General features: G+C 41.6%; 1 non-coding gene across 1 annotated transcript; it reads left to right on the top strand.

Moving 5' to 3' along the window:
• Positions 1-1,074: 1,074 nt before the first annotated feature.
• Positions 1,075-1,182, top strand: LOC130952963 (small nucleolar RNA R71). The gene has a single exon (XR_009075137.1). It is a non-coding gene; the product is annotated as a small nucleolar RNA R71 (small nucleolar RNA).
• The last annotated feature ends 17,487 nt before the right edge of the window (positions 1,183-18,669 follow it).

Below are 18,669 nucleotides of genomic sequence, written 5' to 3'. Positions count from 1 at the left end.
ATCCAGTTCTTTGGTGAGCAAAGGTGGTTCTTCCTCCCAAGTCTCATTTCCAAATAACTTGTCATTTAGCTTCATGATTGCTCCAAGGTATTTAGCAACTTGCTCTTCAGTGACATACTCATCCTCTTCAGAGGAAGAATACTCATCAGAGCTCATGAATGGCAGAAGTAAGTCCAATGGAATCTCTATGGTCTCATTTTGAGCCTCAGATTCCCATTGTTCCTCATTGAGGAACTCAGAGGAGATTGGCACACGCCCACTGAGGTCTTTCTCAGTGGCGTCCTCCTCCTCTCTTTCCTCTCCATATTCGGCCATGTTTATGGCTTTGCACTCTCCTTTTGGATTTTCTTCTGTATTACTTGGAAGAGTACTAGGAGGGAGTTCAGTAATTTTCTTGCTCAGCTGTCCCACTTGTCCTTCCAAATTTCTGATGGAGGACCTTGTTTCATTCATGAAACTTTGAGTGGTCTTTATTAGATCAGAGACCATTGTTGCTAAGTCAGAAGTATTCTGCTTAGAACTCTCTGTCTGTTGCTGAGAAGATGATGGAAAAGGCTTGCCATTGCTAAACCTGTTTCTTCCACCATTATTGTTATTGAAACCTTGTTGAGGTCTCTCTTGATTCTTCCATGAGAAATTTGGGTGATTTCTCCATAAAGAATTATAGGTGTTTCCATAGGGTTCTCCTAGGTAATTCACCTCTTCCATTGAAGGGTTCTCAGGATCATAAGCTTCTTCCTCAGATGAAGCATCCTTAGTACTGTTTGGTGCATTTTGCATTCCAGACAGACTTTGAGAAATCAAATTGACTTGTTGAGTCAATATCTTGTTCTGAGCCAATATGGCATTCAGAGTGTCAATCTCAAGAACTCCTTTCTTCTGACTAGTCCCATTGTTCACAGGATTCCTTTCAGAAGTGTACATGAATTGGTTATTTGCAACCATTTCAATCAATTCTTGAGCTTCTGCAGGCGTCTTCTTCAGATGAAGAGATCCTCCAGCAGAGCTATCCAAAGACATCTTGGATAGTTCAGAGAGACCATCATAGAAAATACCTATGATGCTCCATTCAGAAAGCATGTCTGAAGGACATCTTCTGATTAATTGTTTGTATCTTTCCCAAGCTTCATAGAGGGATTCTCCATCCTTCTGTCTGAAGGTTTGGACTTCCACTCTAAGCTTACTCCATCTTTGTGGTGGAAAGAACTTTGCCAAGAAGGCATTGACTAGCTTTTCCCAAGAGTCCAGGCTTTCTTTAGGTTGAGAATCCAACCATATTCTAGCTCTGTCTCTTACAGCAAAAGGGAATAGCATCAGTCTGTAGACCTCAGGGTTAACCCCATTTGTCTTGACTGTGTCACAGATTTGCAAGAATTCAGCTAAGAACTGATGAGGATCTTCCATTGGAAGTCCATGGAATTTGCAATTCTGTTGCATTAGAGAAACTAATTGAGGCTTAAGCTCAAAGTTGTTTGCTCCAATGGCAGGGATAGAGATGCTTCTCCCATAGAAATCAGGAGTAGGTGCAGTGAAGTCACCCAGCACCTTCCTTGCATTGTTGGCATTGTTGTTGTTTTCGGCTGCCATGTGTTCTTCTTCCTTGAAGAATTCGGTCAGGTCCTCTAAAGAGAGTTGTGCCTTGGCTTCTCTTAGCTTTCTCTTCAAGGTTTTCTCAGGTTCAGGGTCAGCTTCAACAAAAATGCCTTTGTCTCTGCTCCTGCTCATATGAAAGAGAAGAGAAAAAGAAAATGTGGAATCCTCTATGTCACAGTATAGAGATTCCTTGAAGTGTCAGAGGAAAAGAGAAATAGTAAGAAGAAGGAGAAGAAGAATTCGAACTTTAATTAGATAAGGTTCGAATTGTGCATTTAGAAGGAGTGGTACTCCATAAGTAGAAGGATGTGGGAAGGAGGGAAGAGAATTTTCGAAAATTCAATTAAAAGATTTGGAAAACATTTTGAAAATTTGATTGATAATTTTCGAAAATTAAAAGTGAAAAAGAAATCAAGTGATTTTTGAAAAAGATTTTGAAATTAGAAATTAAAAAGATTTGATTGAAAACTATTTAAAAAAATGTGATTAAAAAGATTTGATTGAAAAGTTATGGTTTTAAAAAGATGTGATTGAGAAGATATGATTTGAAAACAATTTTAAAGGATATGATTTGAAAACAATTTGAAAAGATGTGATTTAAAAAAAATTGATGACTTGCCTAACAAGAAAAGATATGATTCAAACATAAAACCTTCCTTAATAGAAAAGGCAAAAAATGTTCAATCAAATCATTAATTGTTAGTAAGTATCTTTGAAAAAGGAAAGAAATTGATTTTGAAAACATTTGATTGAAAAGATATGATTTGAAAAAGATTTGGTTTTGAAAAACTTTGAAAACTTGAAAAAAGATTGATTTGAAAACAAAATCTTCCCCCTAGCACCATCCTGGCGTTAAACGCCCAGAATGGTATACATTCTGGCGTTTAACACCCAAAATGCTACCTTTTTGGGCGTTAAACGCCCAACCAGGTACCCTGGCTGGCGTTTAAACGCCAGTCTGCCTTCTTCACTGGGCATTTTTGAATGCTCAGCTTTTTCTGTATAATTCCTCTGCAGTATGTTCTGAATCTTCAATTCTTTGTATTATTGACTTGAAAAGACACAAATTAAAAATATTTTTGGATTTTTAATAATCAAAATGTAACAAGAATCAAATAACAATGCATGCAAGACACCAAACTTAGCAGTTTGTGTACTACTGACACTATATGAGACACATAAATACTCAAGCCAAAAGAATTCAAAGATCAGAGTAAGAAATCATCAAGAATTACTTGAAGATCCTTAAGACACATGAATGAATGCATGCAATTGACACCAAACTTAAGATGAGACACTAGACTTAAGCAAGAAACAGCAAATATTTTTTTGGTTTTTATGATTTTTTTGATTTTTTTTTTGTGTTTTTCGAAAATTAAGTGGAAAAAGGTATCAAAATTCTTAATGAGAATTCCAGGAATCAGTGCAATGCTAGTCTAAGACTCCGGTCCAGGAATTAGACATGGCTTCACAGCCAGCCAAGCTTTCAAAGAAAGCTTCGGTCCAAAACACTAGACATGACCAAAGGTCAGCCAAGCCTTAGCGGATCACTGCTCCAAAAGCAAAATTGATGAAAATCAACAAGCTCTTGTGGTGATAAGTTGAAACCTTGGTCCAATCAGATTAGACATGGCTTCTCAGCCAGCCAGATTTCAACAAATCATCATGAAACTCTAGAATTCATCTTCAAGAATTTCGAAAAAAATAAATACCTAATCTAAGCAACAAGATGAACCGTCAGTTGTCCAAACTAGAACAATCCCAGGCATTGTTACCAAAAGCTTGCTCAAAACTTGAACAATCCCCGGCAACGGCGCCAAAAACTTGGTGCGCGAAATTGTGAACAATACTTTTTCACAACTCTCATAATCCCCGGTAATGGCTCCAAAAACGTGGTAGCTCAATACCATGGCAATACACAACTTCGCACAACTAACCAGCAAGTGCACTGGGTCGTCCAAGTAATACCTTACGTGAGTAAGGGTCGATCCCACGGAGATTGTTAGCATTGAAGCAAGCTATGGTCATCTTGTAAATCTTAGTCAGGCAAACTCAAATATATATGATGATGAACGAAAATAATATAAAAGATAAAGATAGTGATACTTATGCATATCATTGGTGTAAGAGCTTCAGACAAGTGTATGAAGATGCCTTCCCTTCCGTCTCTCTGCTTTCCTACTGCCTTCATCCAATCCTTCTTACTCCTTTCCATGGCAAGCTCGTGTAGGGTTTCACCATTGTCAGTGGCTACCTCCCATCCTCTCAGTGAAAGCGATTGCATATGTCCTGTCACGGCATAGCGGAATTCAGCTGTCGGTTCTCGGTCAGGCCGGAATAATATCCATTGATACTTTTGCGTCTGTCACTAACGCCCTAGCCTGCTAGGAGTTTGAAGCACGTCACAGTCATTCAGTCATTGAATCCTACTCAGAACACCACAGACAAGGTTAGACCTTCCAGATTCTCTTGAATGCTGCCATCAGTTCTTGCCTGTACCACGAAGACTCTGATCTCACGGAATGGTTGGCTCGTTTGTCAGGCGAGCACTCGGTTGTCAGGCGATCAACCATGCATCGTGCAATCAGGAATCCAAGAGATATTCACTAAGCCTCAGATGCTTGTAGAACAAGAATGGTTGTCAGTCACCTTGTTCATGGGTGAGAATGGTGATGGGCGTCAATCATCACCTCCATCATGTTGAAGAACAAGTGATATCTTGGATAAAGAACAAGCGGAATTGAATGGAAGAACAATAGTAATTGCATTAATACTCGAGGTACAGCAGAGCTCCACACCTTAATCTATGGTGTGTAGAAACTCCACCGTTGAAAATACATAAGAACAAGGTCTAGGCATGGCCGAATGGCCAGCCTCCAAAGGTCTAAGATAGCATAAAACGAAGGTAGCTACCCAAAAGTCTCTCTAAATACAATAGTAAAAGGTCCTACTTATAGAAAACTAGTACATAGATGAGTAAATGACATAAAAATCCACTTCCGGGCCCACTTGGTGTGTGCTTGGGCTGAGCAATGAAGCTTTTTCGTGTAGAGACTCTCCTTGGAGTTAAACGCCAGCTTTAGTGCCAGTTTGGGCGTTTAACTCCCAATTAGGTGCCAGTTCCGGCGTTTAACGCTGGAATTTCTTGAGGTGACTTTGAACGCCGGTTTGGGCCATCAAATCTTGGGCAAAGTATGGACTATTATATATTGCTGAAAAGCCCAGGATGTCTACTTTTCAACGCCGTTGAGAGCGCGCCAATTGGGCTTCTGTAGCTCCAGAAAATCCACTTCGAGTGCAGGGAGGTCAGAATCCAACAGCATCTGCAGTCCTTTTGAGTCTCTGGATCAGATTTTTGCTCAGGTCCCTCAATTTCAGCCAGAAAATACCTGAAATCACAGAAAAATACACAAACTCATAGTAAAGTCCAGAAAAGTGAATTTTAACTAAAAACTAATAAAAATATACTAAAAACTAACTAGATCATACTAAAAATATACTAAAAACAATGCCAAAAAGCATACAAATTATCCGCTCATCAGCTGCATTCCCGTGTTTCGGAGACTTCTGCTTCTTCAAACCTTCATTTTCAAAAAGAGGTTAGTTTCTTTTTATCTTTCATAACTTTCGTATGCCTTTACTTTGTAGATAAGTAGGTTTGTAGACTTTTGCTTGGTTCCTTTTTCTCCCCTCTAGAGACCTTTATTTTGATTTTTTCTTTTTCTTTTTTCCTTTGTAGGTTTCCTCATCTCCTTTAGGAAAAAATGGCCTCCGTAGATTGGGTTGATGTTACTGTCCTAGGGGAGGAGCCGTTGGTTGATGCTGAGTTTATTACTCATCTTCGTACTCACTACCGGCTCTGTACCTCGGATGAGGATGAGCCTAAGTATGAATTGCTTATCCCAAGTTCAGAGGACCGAGTTTGCCATGGGAGGGCCAACGAAACGGCCCCTCATTTCTTCTTTATGTATGAGTGCATGATCACCCGTCCGGGCGTTTTTCTACCTTTTTCAGATTTTGAGATGTCTGTTTTGCAGCACTGTCGGGTTGCCCTTACCCAGCTTCACCCCAGTTCTTGGGGTTTCTTGAAAATTTATCAATTTATTAGCCATGCTCTGGAGTTCCCGACCTCTCTGAAAATCTTTTTCCATCTTTTTCATATGACCAAACCCTTCAGTGGGCTAAACAATAAACAACAATGGGTTTCCTTCCGAGCCATACAAGGTCGGAGAATTTTCACCCTTTTTGACGAATCCTTCCACGACTTTAAAAATTACTTTTTCAAAGTGCAAGCTGTAGAGGGTCACCACCCCTTTTTTCTGGATGATAATTCCTCTCCTCGCTTTCCTTTATACTGGCTGGAGGCTTCTCCTTGTGAGAAATATGGTCTGGATGACCTGGATGAAGTAGAGGCTGCCATTGTGGGGTTCCTCCGAGAAGTGTGGGGGAGGGCCCCATATTTGGATACTAAAAAGTTTCTCCAAGGGTCTCCGACCTTTATCCAAGCACAGCTAGGTAGCTTTCTCTTGTTTGTTAGATTCCCGACTTGTTAACTGATCTTTCTGACTTGTTTAATTCCTTAGCTATCGTTTTCTTTTTCAGAAATGGCGAAGACGAATGCTCAGGAATCTTACCAGAGAGTTCAGGAGGCCAAAGCCAAGTCTCGCGCCCGGGATGGTGGTGCCAGGGTTATCTCTCCTCCTCCTCCTCCTCGGAACGTTGGGACTATTTTCAAGCCCATTATGATTTCTTCTTCAGCTCCCTCTCAGCCGCCCTCCGTCGTCCGACCCTCCCCTGATCCAAAGAAGCGCAAGACCTTAGAGTCTGGCTCTTCTGGTGAGGTTAAGGCGGATGCTCTTGCGTTCGTCCGAAAGAATATCTATCCCCATGCTCGTATAAGCATGGATGATATGTCCGTTCGGAGCCACCTTACCACTATGATTGAGGAGAGTCTCAAGGCGGCGGGGGTCTGCGACAAACTCTTGGATATTTTTGAGAAGGCTCCTCTCAGCTCTTTGGGGATGACCTCGAGGGTCGAGGAGCTGGAAGGAAGGCTTCGTTCATACCAAGAACATGAGGGAGAGTTGAAGAAGGAAATCGCCAAGCTGAAGGAGGAGAGAGATACCCTCCGGGAGAAAGGGAAGGTTTTGCAGGCCCAATGCAACATGGAGATGGATTTGAGGAAAACAGCGCAGGCCAGCTATCAAAGTTTATTCAATGATCTTGTGTCTGTGAAAAATGATCTACTGAATTCTCGGAAGGCATACGATGAGTTGGAGGACTCTATTGCTGATGGCGCCGAGGAGTCTTGGAGGATCTTCCTGGAGCAAGTCAGAGTTATTGCTCCCGACTTGGATCTTTCTCCTTTACATCCTGACAAAGTTGTTATTGATGGGGCCATAGTTGATCCTCCTGTCCCTGTGATCGTTTCTGAATCAGAGTTAAAGACTCGAGGGCAGAGGATCATTGAGTCTCCTCCTCATGGAAAGGATGCTCCGAGTTCTTCAGTAGATCCTCCTATTTCCTCTTCATCTCCCATGGATGTCTCTGGTGGCACTCCTCCTGACTCCGGTGGTGGTGATCCGTCTACTCTTCTTCCTAAAAAATGATTTGTGGCTATTTGGGGGCCCGGCCTGTGGGCTCCCCATTTTAAAACTCTTTTATTTATTTTTTGGTTAGTGGTGTGGGTTGAACAATTTCCTTTGGCCTTTTAAGGCCGTAAACAAAATATTTAAAAAATACCCTTTTTGATAAGGGTTTTTAAGTTAACGAAATGAATACCCTTTTTTGGATAAGGGTTTAGATTACCTTATGCTTTTTTGATTTTTCGAAGTCCCCTTGATCTTTTCCTGAAAACCTTTCCCTTTGGCTTGTTTGTTTTTCTGAGCCTTTTGTTTAAGGACTTTTAGGACAGCCTTTAAACTTTTTCCTAGGTTTTTCAATCTCTTTTCATTATCCCTTATACTCAACTTTGTTTCAGTGAGTTCTTATGACTTAGGTTATTTTTGCGATGCGTTTTTCTTCTACTCGGTCCTTCACTCCGATTTACGGGTCGAAGTATTTCCGAGTTTTTCTACTCGGTTCTCATTTCGACTTATGAGTCGGATTGTTCCCGAGTTTTTTACGATCAACTCATATAACCTCTTTACGCCGACTTGTACCTCGTCGTTTTATCCTGACGACCATCTAGGTCGGTTCATGGGATTTTCACGTTTTGTCGAGCTTAAGTCGGCGCGTTTCGTAGAAAGACTTAGAAAATAAAAAGGATTTTATAAGAGATATTGTAGATGAAAAAGATCTTTATTAATTGGGGAGGTACCTTCTTGCTACTAAAGGTTTTAATAGCCTATTTTTCCTTAGCCTCTACTATGATGCCTCGTTAAAAACCCTTCTCCAGAAAAAACCCTTTGATTTTGGGAAAAAATCATGAAGTTGGGAAAAGAGTACATCAGGGAGTAGAGTTCGCTTTTAACTATAGTACCTTTTCATATTACAAGCATGCCACGACCTTGGGAACTCAGTGCCGTTTAGGTCGGTTACTTTATAATAACCTTTTCCTAAAACTTCATTGACTTTGTATGGTCCCTTCCAATTAGCGGCAAGTTTTCCTTCTCCTGATTTGTTGACTCCAATGTCGTTTCTGATTAGTACCAAGTCATCCGGGGCAAATGTTCTTCGAATGACTTTTTTGTTGTACCTTGTAGTCATCCTTTGCTTCAATGTTGCTTCTCTTATCTGGGCATCTTCTCGGACTTCGGGGAGCAGGTCGAGCTCCTCTTTGTGCCCCTGTATGTTTCCGATCTCATCGTGGAGAATTACCCTTGGGCTTTGCTCATTGATTTCTATTGGTATCATTGCTTCTACGCCATAGACTAGCCGGAAGGGCGTTTCTCCAGTGGCGGATTGGGGCGTTGTCCTGTAAGCCCATAGCACTTGGGGGAGCTCTTCAGCCCAAGCTCCTTTTGCTTCTTGCAATCTTTTCTTTAGCCCCGCCAGTATGACCTTGTTGGCTGCCTCGGCTTGCCCATTGGCTTGTGGGTGCTCCACCGAGGTGAACTGATGTTTGATTTTCATGCTGGCTACTAAGCTTCTGAAGGTAGCATCGGTGAATTGGGTTCCATTATCTGTGGTAATGGAATAAGGTATCCCATATCTTGTGATGATATTTTTGTAGAGGAACCTCCGACTTCTTTGGGCGGTGATGGTGGCCAATGGTTCTACTTCTATCCACTTTGTGAAGTAATCTATTCCCACGATCAGGTATTTGACTTGTCCTGGCGCTTGGGGAAAAGGACCTAACAAATCCATTCCCCATTTTGCAAAGGGCCATGGAGAAGTGATACTGATGAGCTCTTCTGGTGGAGCTACGTGGAAATTTGCATGCATTTGACATGGTTGACACTTTTTCACAAATTCTGTGGCATCTTTCTGCAAGGTCGGCCAGTAGAATCCGGCTCGGATTACTTTCCTGGCTAGTGACCTTGCTCCGAGATGGTTTTCGCAGATCTCACTATATACTTCCTCCAATACCTCGGCAGTTCTTGAGGTCGGTACACACTTTAACAATGGTGTCGATATCCCCCTCCTGTAGAGGGTATTTCTCACCAAGGTGTAGTGTTGTGCTTCCCTTCAGATCTTTTTAGCTTCTTTCTCCTCTTTAGGGAGGATGTCGAATTTCATGTATTCGACCAAGGGGCTCATCCATCCGAGGTTTAAACCGACCACCTCAAGTACTTCTTGTTTGTCTTCTATTTTTACTATTGAGGGTTCCTGGAGGGTTTCTTGGATCAGGCTCCTGTTGTTTCCTCCTGGTTTGGTACTTGCTAACTTGGATAGGGCGTCTGCTCTGCTGTTTAGATCCTGAGTTATGTGTTTAACCTCGGTTTTTGCAAAGCGCCCAAGGTGCTCCAGAGTTTTCTCCAAGTACCTCTTCATATTTGGGTCCTTTGCCTGATACTCTCCACTTATCTGGGAGGTCACCACTTGTGAGTCGCTGTATATCATCACCTTTGTAGCACCGACTTCTTCTGCTAGCTTTAATCCAGCAATCAAGGCTTCATACTCTGCCTGATTATTTGAAGCTGGAAATTCAAATTTTAGGGAAACCTCTATCTGGGTTCCTCTTTCATCTACCAATATTATGCCTGCACCGCTTCCTGTTTTGTTAGAGGATCCATCTACATAGAGTTCCCATGTAGTTGGTTTTTCCTCCTGATCCCCTGCGTATTCTGCAACGAAGTCGGCGAGGCATTGAGCTTTGATCGCTGTCCGAGTTTCATATCTTAAGTCGAACTCAGAGAGCTCTATTGCCCATTGAACCATTCTCCCTGCAACATCCGTCTTTTGGAGGATTTGCTTCATGGGTTGGTTCGTACGAACTCTTATTGTGTGAGCCTGAAAGTAAGGTCGTAGCCTTCGTGAGGCTATTACTAAGGAGTAAGCAAACTTCTCTAGTTTGTGGTATCTTAGCTCAGGGCCTTGTAGAACCTTACTGATGAAATAGACTGGATGTTGTCCGACCTCATCTTCTCTTATCAGGGCTGATGAGACAGCCTTGTCTGCTACGGATAAGTACAGGATGAGGTCTTTTCCAGATACTGGTCGGGTCAGAATAGGAGGTTGGCTTAAAAACTTTTTGAACTCCTGGAACGCCTCCTCGCATTCAGGAGTCCATTCGAACTGGCATCCCTTTCTTAATAAGGAGAATAGTGGAAGGGATTTCAGTGCCGACCCTGCCAAAAATCTGGAGAGGGCTGCGAGTCGGCCATTCAGCTGCTGTACTTCTCTCAAACAAGTCGGACTTTTCATTTCTAGGATGGCTCTACACTTGTCGGGATTGGCTTTGATCCCTCTTTGTGTTAGCATAAACCCTAGAAATTTTTCTGCCTCCACCGCGAAGGCGCACTTTGCGGGATTTAGTCTCATCCCGTGCAGCCTTATGGTGTCAAAGACTTGAGAGAGGTCTGACAAGAGGTCGACTTCCTTCTTGGTCTTTACCAGCATATCGTTGACGTATACTTCCATTAGACTCCCCAGGTGGGGGGAAAACACTTTATCCATCAACCTTTGATATGTGGCTCCTGCATTCTTTAATCCGAATGGCATGACCACGTAGCAGAAATTAGCTCTGGGTGTGATGAATGATGTTTTTTCCTGGTCTGGCTCATACATTGGGTTTTGATTATATCCCGAGTAGGCGTCCATAAATGATAAGTATTGATACCCCGAGCTGGAGTCCACCAGGGTGTCAATACTTGGCAGTGGATAAGGGTCCTTAGGACATGCCTTATTTAAGTCGGTATAGTCGACACACATTCTCCATTTGCCATTCTGTTTTTTGACCAGCACTACATTGGCTAGCCATGTTGGGTACTTGACTTCTCTGATGAAGCCAGCTTCCAGGAGCGCCTGTACTTGTTCTTCTACTATTAGGGCTCGTTCTGGGCCGAGCTTGCGTCTTCTTTGTTGTACAGGTCGGGATCCCGAATAAATCGAGAGTTTGTGGGACATGAGCTCGGGGTCTATCCCAGGCATGTCAGAGGCTTTCCAGGCGAAGAGGTCGGAGTTATCCCTTAGGAGCTTAGTCAATTCTTGCTTTAGGGTCTCCCCTAGGTTGGCTCCTATGTGAGTATTTTTCCCTTCCTCTTTGCCGACTTGTATCTCCTCGGTTTTTCCTCCCGGTTGTGGTCGCAGCTCTTCTCTGGCCCTCGCACCACCGAGCTCTATTGTGTGAACTTCTCTACCCTTTCCTCTCAGATTTATGCTTTCACTGTAGCATTTCCTCGCCAATTTTTGGTCTCCCCTTACCGTTGCTATTCCCGCTGAGGTCGGGAATTTCATGCAGAGGTGGGGAGTGGATACCACTGCTCCGAGTCGATTAAGGGTAGTTCTGCCGATTAAAGCATTATATGCTGACCTAACATCGATGACTATGAAGTCTATACTCAGAGTCTTATATTTTTTCCCTTTTCCAAAAGTGGTGTAGAGGGGTAAAAATCCCAGTGGTTTTATTGGCGTGTCACCTAATCCATACAAGGTGTCGGGGTAGGCTCTTAATTCTTTCTCATCCAACCCTAGTTTGTCAAAAGCGGGCTTAAAAAGGATGTCCGCTGAGCTTCCTTGGTCTACTAAGGTTCTGTGGAGATGGGCATTGGCTAGGATCATAGTTATTACTACTGGATCGTCGTGTCCAGGAATTATTCCTTGCCCATCTTCTTTAGTGAATGAGATGGTGGGGAGATCGGATGACTCTCCTCCGACTTGATAGACTCTCTTGAGGTGCCTTTTGCGAGAGGATTTTGTGAGTCCCCCTCCCGTGAACCCTCCTGAGATCATATGGATATGTCTCTCTGGAGTCTGTGGCGGTGGGTCTCTTCTATCCATATCGTCTCGCTTTCTCTTTCCATGACCGTCCGACCTTTCTATGAGATATCTATCAAGCCGACCTTCTCTAGCCAGCTTTTCTATCACATTTTTAAGGTCGTAACAGTCATTCGTGGAGTGACCATATATTTTATGGTACTCACAGTAGTCGCTGCGGCCTCCCCCCTTTTTATTTTTGATGGGTCTGGGGGGTGGTAGCCTTTCAGTGTTGCAAATTTCTCTGTACACATCCACTATTGAAACTTTTAGATGAGTATAAGAGTGGTACTTCCTTGGTCTGTCGAGACCGAGTTCTTCCTTTTTCTTGGTTTCCCTTTCCCTTTCTTTTGTTGAGGCAGGGGGCCCAGGTCGCCAACTCAGGTCTCTCAATTTGGCGTTTTCCTCCATGTTGATGTACTTTTCAGCTCTTTCCTGTACATCACTCAAGGAGATGGGGTGTCTTTTGGATATGGACTGCAAGAAGGGACCTTCTCTAAGTCCATTGACTAACCCCATTATTACTGCCTCGGTAGGCAGGTCTTGAATCTCCAAACATGCTTTGTTGAACCTTTCTATATAGGCTCGTAAAGATTCTCCGACCTCCTGTTTTATTCCCAAGAGGCTCGGTGCATGTTTCACTTTGTCTTTCTGGATTGAGAACCTCATCAAAAATTTCCGTGAGAGGTCTTCAAAACTAGTAACCGACCTTGGGGGGAGGCTATCGAACCACTTCATCGCCGCTTTTGATAGAGTGGTCGGGAAGGCCTTGCATTGCGTAGCGTCGGAAGCATCAGCTAGGTACATCCGACTTTTGAAGTTGCTCAGGTGATGCTTTGGATCCGTGGTTCCGTCATAGAGGTCCATATCAGGGCTTTTGAAGTTCCTCGGAACTTTAGCCCTCATTATATCCTCGCTGAAAGGATCCTCCCCACCTAAGGGTGGCTCTTCTTGTTCGTCACGGGAGTTGCGACCTTTGAGGGAGGATTCTAACTTTAAGAGCTTTCTTTCTAACTCTTTTCGTCGTTCCATCTCCTCTTTTAGGTTCTTTTTAGTTTCCTTTTGGCGCTCTCGTTCTTGTTCTAACTGTTCCAGGCGACTGTGGACTAATCCCATGAGTTCAGTACATGGGATGGTCCCTCTTTTTCTGATTCGCGCCCTTCTGAAGAGTTTACCTTCGGGTTTTTTTACTCCGGAGGTGCCTTCTCTGTGCTGATTATCAATTTCCTGGTGGAGGGTAAAGTCCGCATCGTTATTGCCTGTGTCCAGATTCTCTTGCACAGAATCTGTCTCCATATGACCTTCTTCGTGGGATCTGTCCGCCATCGGTGGATGATTTCTCGGGTCCCCGGCAACGGCGCCAATGTTACGGTGGGTAACCGGAGATTAATAGAATGGATGGCGTTGGTTGGCCCAATCGTCTACGGAGGGTAGCTTCCGAGCTGGTTTGCACGCTGGAGCCTCCTTCCGACTTGTGTACGTGAGTGAATGGGGGGTGGTACCTGCAAAGACACTCCGATGCCTAAGTTAGCAAAGATGTGAGCAGGTCTAGAGAGTATTGGGCTTAGAGATACCTGAGGGGTGTCAGTGTATTTATAGTGGTGAGCCAATAACCACCGTTGGAGTAGTGCCATATTTTTAGGGTGTTAACCGTCCCATTATCTTAGGGAGGTTAAGATATGGCTCGATGAAGTGGTTAGAGAGATTTTAGGGGCAGTTACTCATTTGAATGAGTGCTTATCTGCCAGCTATTCTCCGTTCCGACTTCTTTAGAGTAAGTCGTAGTTAACACCGACTTCTTAGTACGAAGGTCGGTGCTCAGCAAGGCTCAATCCTCTGGAATAGGCCTTTCGTTTGGACCTGGGCCTTTATTATTGGGTCAGGGTATGAACAGATACTATAGACTCTTTAGATGTTGTTGGGCCTACCTAATTACCTATGTAGTTGTCCAAGGTTGACATTGTGACTAAGATTAAGGCTAAGGCTGTGATGTAAAAGGATCAGCGGATCCATGTAGTCCATCTATGATTGTCTACCATGTACTTTGTGTGCAAGCAGGAGCCATGTGTTGATATCATGGTGATTAGGAGCGTACATTAAAAAAATTAAAATGTAGTTAACCAATTAAAAAATCATAATCATATTTTAGTTAATTAATTTAATAAAATAATTTTAAAATTATATTTATATTTTTTAAAATTAATTAGCCAAAACTAAATTTTAAAAAAATAATTTTTAATCGGTTAACTAAAATTAAAACTAAATTTTAAAAAAAATTAATTTTAATTTTTTAGATTAAAAATTTAATTTAAAAAATAGTTTTTTTAGAAAAGCAATTTTTTTATCAAAAACCGATTTTATTTTTTCATAATCAATTTTTTTTTAAAAAAATTATTTTTTATAAATTAATTTTTATTTTTATAACCGATTAAAAATTAATTTTTAAATTTTATAATTGATTAATAACTAATTTTATCATTTAAAACTAATTTAGTTAATTAATTAAGATTGGCATGGGAAGGAATTGCAACTGCAATCGATGGAAGAAAGAGAAAGTGCAAAAAAGGAGTAGTAGTAGCTGCTATTAGCTTCATATCTCATAATCTCATATTCAGTTTTTATGATTAAGAAGTCACAAATATAATCTCAAAATTTCAATAATTCACTATTAACGGTTTTTCATCACAAGAAAAAAAAAGGCTCGTCGACACATTTTTTATTACGCTTTTAAAGTGTGTCTAAAAGTGATCAAGAGCTATGCTTTTACGAAGGTGGCCACTGATTTGTGATTTGATCATGCTTTTTTTTGCCACACTTAAAAACCGTGACCATAAAAAAAATTGGCACGCTTTTTTGAAGGTGGCCACTTATTTAAAATTTGGCCACACTTTTTTTGCTACGCTTAAAAAGCGTGGCTAATTTGTCTTTTAATAGTCACCTTTTTAAAACGTGCACCATATAAAAACGTGTCTATAAAGTTTCCTCCCCCAAAATTTAATTTTCGTATTTATTTAGGCACCCTGTAAAAATGTACCAATAGAGGTTCCCCCAAAATTCCCTTTTTTTAACCTAGCAGAAGTGATAACCACGCTCATTCATACACTTCACTTTTATTCCCAAATTCACTTTAACCCTAGTTAGAAGCCATCGCACTACTCAGCTTGCCTTCATCTGACCCTCACACCCAGCCCTCTCTCCGTCGCACCCTAGTTGTTTCTCAACGGTCTCTCGCACCATCAACGCTGCTCCGTCCACGTACCCAGGAATCGGCCCTGCTCCGTCCACGCACCCTCGTTGGATTCAGAACCCTCCATCGGCGCTGCTCTGTCCACGCACCCAGGAATCGGCGAGGAGACGAGGAAGAGGAAAACCGGAGAAGCCCTCCACCGATTCCGCAATCGAAACTTCAGAGAAGAAGATGAAGTACCACGAGTCAATTGAAGAGGCCAAAGGCTCTGACTTGGCAATTGAAAAGAAGGATGAGAAGAAGAAGAAGAAGAAGAAGAAGAGAAAGGAAGAAGAAGAGAGGGGAGCTTGATAAGGAATGGGAGGAGAGGAAGTACGGTGTGGTGGTGGATGAAGAAAAAGAAGTGTCTTTGTTGGAGAACGAAAAAGTTCGGAACAAGAGGAAGTTGCTGTATAACCCTGCTGATATAATGGTATCGAAGGAAGGGTTTGATGATGAGGAGAAGCTCTTGAGAACGATATTCGTTGGGAATTTGCCTCTCAAGGTGAAGAAGAAGACCCTGCTCAAAGAGTTCAAGAAGTTCAGTGAGGTTGTATCCGTGAGGATTCGTTCTGTTCCGATACAAGATGTAGGTTTTTTTAATTTTTTGGGTGCTCTTTCAAGATTTAAATGATTTTTTTTAATCCTTTTTCAATTTAGAATCTGAGTTAACGTTGTACTATTTTGTATTGAACAGACTCAAAAGCCTAGGAAGGGTGCTATCCTTGCGAAGAAAATCAATGATGCTGCTGATAGGTATTCGAGCTGAACTAAACTGAATAATTTACCAAGCTGCAACTTCAATTGCAATATTGTATTGGTACTCTCTAGTCCTTTCCTTTAAAGTTGATATGTCAAAATGCAGTTAACTATTCCAATGCTTATGTGCTGCAAAAAGCAATATAGCATATAAAATCAATCATATAAGTGTAGTTATGGTAAGTTTTTTTTCTTTTTTAAATTATTCTCATGATAAAATTATTGATACATTATTCAACATAGCATAACTGAATTGTTTGCTTTTATAATGCTCTTGCATATGATCTAACTGTCCTTTTATTCAACTAGTGTAACTTAGGCTTCTAAGTCTAACCACAAGCTGGATCTAAATCTGAAATTTCCATTTGTGACAAAGTCGATGAAAGAAGAGGTATGGTCTACTCTTGCTTGCCGTAAATGTCCCATATCTTTACTTACATACATGGAATACCGCCTCATTGAGCTTTTCCAAATCCTAAAGGAGCAAAGAGACAATTTTTGCATTCAAGTTGTTGCTTTTGCTACACGTGAGAATGCAAAGTCTATGAACTGCAATATGCAGCCTCTTTGGCATTGAACAAGTAGGTACTTAAATGAGTTGACTCTTGTGGAATAATGTCTATAGCATATTGGTGCGCATCAAAATTATTCTCTTCCTATTGGTATATGCAATTTCTTCTTTCTTATTTTATATTTTGTCTTAATAATAAAAATACAAATATAAACGCCCACACACACTATGATTTAAAATTATATATGAATTTTGCAAGGTTTTATTAGGAAAATTAGAAAAGAACAATAGGTTATTGAATAAACTTATAGCCACGCTTAAAAAGGGAGGCCATACTGTATAGTTGAGTCAACGACCACGCTTAAAAAACGTGGCAATAACCGAAAAAAGCCCCTATTGGCACGCTTATTAAGCATAACAATAACTTTTTCTATCGACACGCTTCAAAAGCGTAGCCATATCTTCACATATCGGCACTTTTTTGAAGGGTAGACAAAGCCAAACTAATGGGCACGCTTTAAAAGCGTGGCAATATATCCACTTTTTGGCACGCTTTAAAGCGTAGTTATAGGTTAACACCTATGTCCACGCTCTTAAGCGTGGCAAGAGATATAAGCGTGGTGAAAAAGAATGCGTGCCAATAGATCCACAAAAGCGTGGTGATAGAGCAATCGGCACGCTGGCGGATGTGACCCTTTCAAAAGCGTACCGATAGCTCAAAAAGCGTGGCGCTTTTTAGCACTTTTCGGCACGCTTTAAAAGTGTGGCAGAAAGCTTATTTTCTTGTAGTGTTCTCAGATTCTAAAGTGTCAGAATAACTATTCAAGTAATTTATTGCAAACTAGATGTATATAAGAACCCAAAAAAATATATTAATGCTAAAATACCTCATAACGTAAATTTGAGTTAAGCACCCCTTCAAGAATAAAGTAAGTTTGAATCCTAACACCAGGCCTGGAACAGTTGCCCCCAAAACGTGAGGGTAAGTTTGTTTAGTCTTTATGCTGATTAAATTCGATTCTTCGTGATTCGGGAGATCGTGAATCTCGCGTAGAAAAACAAAACATTATTTTATGTTTTAAAGACTTTTCAACTTCTTGGTGAGCCATTTTGATGTTTTAATTTTATTAACTTTGGATATCTGTTTTGTTGATCTCAGGGCTGATAAGTCTCCCAAATAACCATTTTGTCGAGTTCCGTTTAACGTTTTGGATTTACTCGCAAAAACAAAGTATAACTTTACTCAAATGGAGAATGCTTACAAGGTAAGGACCATGTTAAAACCTCTTGCTGCTTTCGTTGTGATATGCTTCCGGAAGTCCTCATTCATCAGGTCGTTAGTTAAGCACAGGCTAGCCACCGAGTCAGTCAATCTGTCTATGATTAGGTATTCGTCGTTGAATCTATTGATATATTTTCTAATAGACTCATCTAGGTGTTGAGTAATGCCTAGGAGGCAGATCGGGTGCTTTGCTTTGGCTATACATGTGGTGAATTGTGCTAGGAATTTTTGGGAAATGTCGCCGAAGCATGAGATCAAGCCATTCAGGAGCGTGTTAAACCACTTGATAGCTAGGCTAACTAGGGTTATCAGAAAGGCCCGTCATCGAACAGCATTCACCAATCCTTCTAGGTTCATCCTATCCTCAAAGGCCGTTTTGTGTTCTTGGAGATCTTTGGTGCCGTTGTATTTTATGTCAGTTGGCTTATCGAACCCTTTTGGTAACTTTATTTTCAGGATTTTCCTGGTAAATAGGGTTGCTCTCATTACCATGCATTCATGTCGCCTTTGCTTGGAATCTCTTTAGTGTATTTTTTCATGATCCTCTCGATCGGAATCTTGGGATTGACTATGATACCTACGCCTTTAGTGACATCAATCCGAGGTTCTTGTCCTGTGTTTCCTTCTGGAGGCAGTTCGAGAGATCGATTCACTCGTGTCCTCTGGTTGGTAGCATTCGTTTGTGGAGATCTTACCTTTTAGGATTTAAACTCGGTGGCAAAGTTCCTAGATTATGCGCCATGCGATTTGTATCTTCTCCTAGGCTGTCGAATGACCTGCTTCTGTTAGACTCGTGATATTTTTTTGAGACCGATGTCTCGGTTGAGTACGCATCGCATGGATATGGACCACACTGGCCACCATTCCGGTCTTGGAGGATCATTGTGGTTCTGAGGCTCAGGCTGGTCAGGCTATCAATGAGGGTTAGGTTTTGGGTTT

This window comes from Arachis stenosperma, chromosome 9 (genome assembly GCF_014773155.1).
Source record: "Arachis stenosperma cultivar V10309 chromosome 9, arast.V10309.gnm1.PFL2, whole genome shotgun sequence".
Taxonomy (NCBI): Eukaryota; Viridiplantae; Streptophyta; class Magnoliopsida; order Fabales; family Fabaceae; genus Arachis; species Arachis stenosperma.
This window is presented reverse-complemented; position numbering and strand designations above follow the sequence as displayed.